General features: G+C 39.4%; 2 protein-coding genes across 4 annotated transcripts in view; one reads left to right on the top strand and one right to left on the bottom strand.

Moving 5' to 3' along the window:
• The window catches only part of LOC134738006 (uncharacterized), a 347768-nt gene that overhangs the window by 307442 nt on the left and 33582 nt on the right, over positions 1-6744 (top strand). The gene's annotated exons all lie outside the window — the stretch shown is intronic.
• LOC129011231 (ankyrin repeat domain-containing protein 26) overlaps positions 1-6744 on the bottom strand; it is a 71579-nt gene that overhangs the window by 32700 nt on the left and 32135 nt on the right. The gene's annotated exons all lie outside the window — the stretch shown is intronic.

The following is a 6744-nucleotide window of genomic DNA, read 5'->3' as shown; positions in this document are numbered from 1 at the left end:
CAAAAGTGATCAGGAGTAGCTATACTTATATCAGATAAAACAGACTTTAAGTCAAAAACAGTAAAAGAGGCTGGGCACAGTGGCTCACACTTGTAATGCCAGCACTTTGGGAGGCCGTGGCGGGCAGATCACAAGGTCAGGAACTCAAGACCAGCCTGGCTAATATGGTGAAACCCCATTTCTACTAAAAATACAAACAATTAGCTGGGCATGGTGGCAGGTGCCTATAATCCCAGCTACTCGGGAGGCTGAGGCAGGAAAATCACTTGAACCCAGGAGGCGGAGGTTGCAGTGAGCCGAGACCATGCCACTGCACTCCAGCCTGGGCAACAGAGCAAAACCCTGACTCCAAAACATACATACATACATACATACATACATACATACATACATACATCATACACAAATAGTGGGCAAAGGACATAAACAGATATTTCTCCAAAGAAGACATACAGGTATATAAAAAATGCTCAATGTCTCTAATCATAAAGGAAATGCAAATTAAAACCACAATGAGCTATCATCTTCACCCAGTGAGAATGGCTATGATTAAAAAGACAAAATAATAATGGATGTGGGTGAGGATGCAGAGAAAGGGGAACTCATACACTGCTGAGTAAGAATGTAAATTAGTATAATTACTATGGAAAACAGTATGGAGATTTCTCAGGAAACTGAAAATAGAACTACCACACAATCCAGCAATGCCACTACTGGGTGTTTATACAAAGGAAACAAAACCAGTACATCAAAGAGATGATACTTGTACTTCCATGTTTACCGCAGCACCATTCACAATAGCAAAAATATAGAATCAACCTAAGTGTCCATCAACAAACAAATGAATAAAGAAAATGTGGGCTGGGCACGGTGGCTCAGGCCTGTAATCCCAGGACTTTGGGAGGCTGAGGCAGGTGGATCATGAGGTCAGGAGTTCAAGAGCAGCCTGCCCAAGATGGTGAAACCCTGTCTCTACTAAAAATACAAAAATTAGCCAGGCATGGTGGCGGGTGCCTGTAATCCCAGCTACTCGGGATTACTCGGGAGGCTGAGGCAGAGAATTGCTTGAACCCGGGAGGTGGAGGTTGCAGTGAGCCGAGATTGCACCACTGCAATCCAGCCTGGCCAACAGGGTGAGACTCTGTCTCAAAAAAGAAAAAAAGAAAAGAAAGGAAAGGAGAGGAGAGGGGAGGGGAGGGGAGGGGAGGGGAGGGGAGGGGAGGAGAGGAAGAAAGAAAGAAAGAAAGAGAAAGAAAGAAAGAAGGAGAAAGAAAGAAAGGAGAAGAAAGAAAGAAGCAGAAAGAAAGAAAATGTGATATATATATATATTTTTTTTTCAAGTACTATTCAACCATAAAAAAGAATAAAATCATGTCGTGTGCAGCAACATGGATGGAACTGGAAGTCATTGTTACGTCAAGTAAGCCAGGCACAGAGAGACAAATATTGCGTGTTATCACATATGTAGGAGCTAAAAAAGTTGATGGTGGATAGATAGATACCAGAGGCTGGGAAGCATGGGAGGGTTGGCAGAAAAAAGTGGTGGTTGGTTAATACAGTTAGACACAAGGAATAAGTTCGAATGTTCTATAGCAGAGTAGGGTGACTACAGTTAACAACAACGTATTGTGTATTTCAAAATAGCTATAAGAGAGGACTTGAAATGTTCCCAACCTATAGAAATGGCAAATACTCAAAGTGACAGATACCTTTAACACCCTGATTGATCATTACGCATTCTATGCATGTAACAACATATCATCTGTTCCCCATAAATATGTACAAATATTTATTGTGTATCAATGAAAAATAAACAAAATTAAAAAATAAAAATACAGTATGTCTACACAATGGAATATTATTCAGCATTAATACACTGCAAGTTGGATAAACCTTGAAAACATGCTACATGAAAGAAACAATGCATAAAATATCACAAACTGGGCTGTGGGTGGTGGCTCACGCCTGTAATCCCAGCACTTTGGGAAACCGAGGTAGGTACATCACTTAAGCTCAGGAGTTCCAGACCACCCTGGGCAACATGACGAAATCCATCTCTACAAAAAAAATTAAGCAGGCGTGGTGGCGCGCGCCTGTGGTCCCAGTTACTGACTACTCACAAGGCTGATACAGGATGAAGATATCAGTGCAGTTTCATGGCTGGGATCAACTCTTCTGGAAGCAGGTCCTAGCAGGACTGGGTGTCCACATCCAGGATACGGGTCCTGCAGAGAGCTTAGAATACTTACCCCTCAATCTGTGGGGAGGAGCATGGGCTGGCGCCTTGAGGACTTACTGTCCTTCTGACCAGCCCTGATGTTTCCAAGGCACTGGGATTTCAGGACTGGATAAGACTCTTCTAAGGCCACAGTGTGGAAACTGCAGTGTGGCAACTGCAGTAAGTTGCAGGCCAAATCCTCAACTCTGACACCGTCTAAAGTGTCTTTCTTGGCCGGGTGCGGTGGCTTATGCATGTAATCCCAGCACTTTGGGAGGCCAAGGCGGGTGGATTACCTGAGGTCAGGAGTTTGAAATTAGCCTAGCTTACTTGGTGAAACCCCTTCTCTACTAAAAAAAAATACAAAAAATTAGCTGGGCATGGTGGTGGACACCTGTAATCCCAGCTACTGAGGAGGCTGAGGCAGGAGAATCACTTGAATCCAGGAGGTGGAGGTTGCAGTGCGGCGAGATTGTGTCACTGCATTCCAGCCTGGGCAACAAGAGCAAAACTCCGTCTCAACAAAAAAGGCCAATTTATGTACTTATTTACTTATAAAATTTGGCTTTTTGGAATATCACTCTTAGGATTTGCATAACAAATAGTGTGTGTATAAATTTACTTATTTTTATTTTATTTATAAGAACAACTCACTCTTAGCAGATAGGGCCATGAACACGTCCTTATAACATAACAGGTACAGACAAGACTGTTTAAATCATGACCACTTTACTCCTATAGCAAGTAGGTAGAGCAGGAATTCCTACAGAGGGAAATTGTTCCTCCAGTTCTTGCTAGCTCAGACTTCCTCCCATGCCGAATCATTGCTATGGCTCCTCCTTAAGTCTGCATGATTATCTGTCCATCTCAGTCCCCAAAAGAAAGAACAGACTTTGAATCTCAGAGACAATTGGTGGCCACAAGTCCCTGAACTACTTGGCTTTCTCAATAAAATCTCAGACTTGGCCAGGCATGGTGGCTCACGCGTGTAATCCCAGCACTTTGGGAGGCCGAGGTGGGCGGAGCACCTGAGGTCAGGAGTTCAAGACCAGCCTGGCCAAAATGGCGAAACTCCGTCTCTACTAAAAATAAAAAGATTAGCCCGGTGTGGTGGCATGTGCATATAGTCCCAGCTACTCGGGAGGTTGAGGCAGGAGAATCACTTGAACTAGGCAGGCAGAGGTTGCAGTGAGCCGAGATCGTGCCACTGTACTCCAGCCCCTGGGTGACACAGCAAGAGTCTGTCTCAAAATAATTAATTAATTAATTAATTAAAACTTGTTCTTGTAACCCAAGGCAACCGATAGGCTCATTTATGCTTTGGCCTCCAGTGACAATGAGTTCTAGATGACAAGTCTCAAAGAGAAGAGCCCCTCTCATTGTCTGGGCCCCTGCCCTAAGCCTGCAGACTCAGGTTTGGTTCTCATTGATAATCACTGCCATTCACCATTGGTGATTAATTCAATCATCACTCTGGAGATTCCAAGGACTTTAGGAACTGTGTGTCAGGAACTAAGGACAAGGACCAAATATTTATTTTTTATTATATCGTAATATTAATAGCCAAAAATTTCATCACCCTTTATTGAATACTCTCATCTTTTACCACTGAGTTCTGATGTCATGTCTGTCATTTATATTTCCATATATTATTTGTGCACTTTCTAGGCTCTTTTTCATTTCATTAGCTTATACATCTATCTCTGCACCAATACCACACTGTTTAACTTAACTTTTTAATAATTATTTAAATCTGGTAGAATAAGTTTACCACTTCGATGCTTTGTTTTTAAACATATGCTCTTCCTCATGAATTGTAAGATTAGCTTGTTCAGTATTGTAAAAAATCCTCTTGAATTTTTATTGGAATTGCATCAAGTTTATGGATTAATTTTGGGAGAACTGACATCTTTATGATTCCACAGCAATTATGTCCTGGGACTAGATAGCTGTAGTCCCAGCTACCCAGGAGGCTGAGGCAGGAGAATGGCGTGAACCCGGAAGGCAGAGCTTGCAGTGAGCTGAGAGCGTGCCACTGCACTCCAGCCTGGGCAACAGAGACAGACTCCGTCTCAAAAAATAAATAAATAAATAAATAAACAAATAAATAAATAAATAAATAATAATCAAAAAATAAAATAAAAACATTTACTGACACTTTGGGAGGCTGAGGAAGGTGGATCATGAGGTCAGGAGTTCAAGACCAGTCTGGCCAAATGATGAAACCCCGTCTCTACTAAAAATACAAAAAAATTAGCCGGGCGTGGTGGTGGGCGCCTGTAATCCCAGCTACTCGGGAGGCTGAGGCAGAGAATTGCTTGAACCCAGGAGGCGGAGGTTGCAGTGAGCTGAGATCGCGCCACTGCACTCCAGCCAGGGTGACAGAGCAAGACTCTCTCTCAAAAAAAAAAAAAAAAAAAAAATTTACTGAAAACTCTGTGTTCATACATATTGGACTTTGTCCCCATCAAACATAAGGAGTCCACACAGGAAAAGAACACCATCATAAAATTCTTGAACATTAGAATGCTGGTAAATGATGAATGCAAATTAAAAGCACAGAAAAATAACTGTAATTAGCATATGTATTTGCTATATACTGAGGTACCACAGCATGCCACGGACAGTAATCCTAATTCTTGGACTACTTAAAAACTATCTCTAATAAATCAACATATGATGTCACAAAATTTTCTTCTTCATTGGTTGCCAAAACAAATGATACCAAATTATATTAAGTGTGAAGTTATCCTTGATGCAGAAGTGTACATTACTGAATATAATCAAAATAATGTTTATGATACATTACCACTGCTCCATTATCTGGCATCATTGGAGTTCCCATATTTGCGGCTCCTTCTGGTCCCATGGCAGGACCAGGACCCATTGGTGGGCCAGGTATAATTGCTCTGTTGTTCATATTCATACCCATCATTGGAGGAGGACCTTGGTTACCAGCAGGTGCTGGGTTAAACGCATCTATGTAAAACAATCTATACTTAGAGCTGTCCTATCTTAGTTTAGTAAACATTTAAAATTTAACAATATTTATGCAATCTATATACCAAGACCGTTATTAAAATTATTTTCATTCCTTGAGAATGCAATATGCATTATCTAATCTCTAATAGGGCATTACCTACACTCTAGAATTAGAATTTTCATCCCCAAGCCAAACGTACATAAAATCAACGAGGAGACTATCAATTATTTTAGGGCATTTAAGACTGTAACAGTTGGCAAGCTTTGAGACATCACTATTATTTGTTATAGTTGGCTTTTAAACCAAATAATCCCTAACAATGGGGACTACATTTTACCAGTTTAAATGAGTAACAAAGGATTAGCACTTACAAAACCACTTAATTTTTTTAAGCCATGGCTAAAAATATTAGCATATAAATTATGCTAAGTTGCCAGAGAGGAAATCATTTCCTGCAATATATACATAAAGATGATTATAACTAGCCTCTTATCTTAGTTTTTTTTTCCTCCTTGAGTTTATGGAATACCTTGCTAAATTACAGGAGGTACTCTTTTTTTAACTTTTTATATTGAAATATGGAATCTAAACAAAAAAATTGAAATGACTTATAACAAAACTTATTTTTAAAAGCTACCTCAACCAAATGCAGATAAAATATATAGCTATCTGGATCTTTCTGACAAGCTTAAATTCCGTAAATGGGGACAATCTGATATATTTCAAGTTTTTTCATTAAAAAAATCCACCTACCTCGTATTAATTTTAATAGTGTCTGTGCTCTAATACTACATATATGATGATCTCAAATACAACACATTTTTAGGTATTTTCTTTGAAAATTTTTTTCCCTTTTAAGTGGTAGCACTTGTTTATCATTAAAAATTCGTAACAAAGCCATTCTAATTTAGGGTTTTCTTCTAGTATTTCATTACATAGGTCAATTTTCTGACAAAAAGAACTCAATTTCTCAAAGATACATTATAATGCAGCTGAAATCTCTACATGGCTGAGTCCCTACCAGCCCCTGCATCATACTTCTGCTCTTCGAATCCAATCCCCAGGAACCTAGCAACTTCGTGGGAAGGAATTGTTTCCTTCACCCCAAATGCTCTTGCCAATAAATATACTTTATCCAAGAATATTTTCACTCCCTCAGTATAGCCCTAAATAGCTATTTTAATAATTTCTACAATCTAGAAATGAAGAGAGTACAAGAACAATATCTAAGAGGGGTCTTACCTCAACTATCCCCCAAGAAACAAATTAAGTTTCTTTTTCCTCTCTTTCTCTTTAATAGAATGTAATTTTACAATGGTGGGTTTGGAAAATAACTATACATCTATGGGTATAAAAAAATCAAAAATAATATTTTCAACTAACAGCAGTTAACTTAGAACCTTACTTTTAGTACTCACATCTTTCACCACATAGCTATAAATAAATTTAAAGATCTAAGAAATGTCAGCATTATCTGGTTACTAGAAACGTAGCATTATAATGTAGGTTTCACTTGGTTATACACACTAGTGATACACCAGAA

Source organism: Pongo pygmaeus, chromosome 14 (genome assembly GCF_028885625.2).
Source record: "Pongo pygmaeus isolate AG05252 chromosome 14, NHGRI_mPonPyg2-v2.0_pri, whole genome shotgun sequence".
Taxonomy (NCBI): Eukaryota; Metazoa; Chordata; class Mammalia; order Primates; family Hominidae; genus Pongo; species Pongo pygmaeus.
Note: the sequence above shows the minus strand (reverse complement) of the source record. Positions and strands in the feature narration are given on the sequence as shown.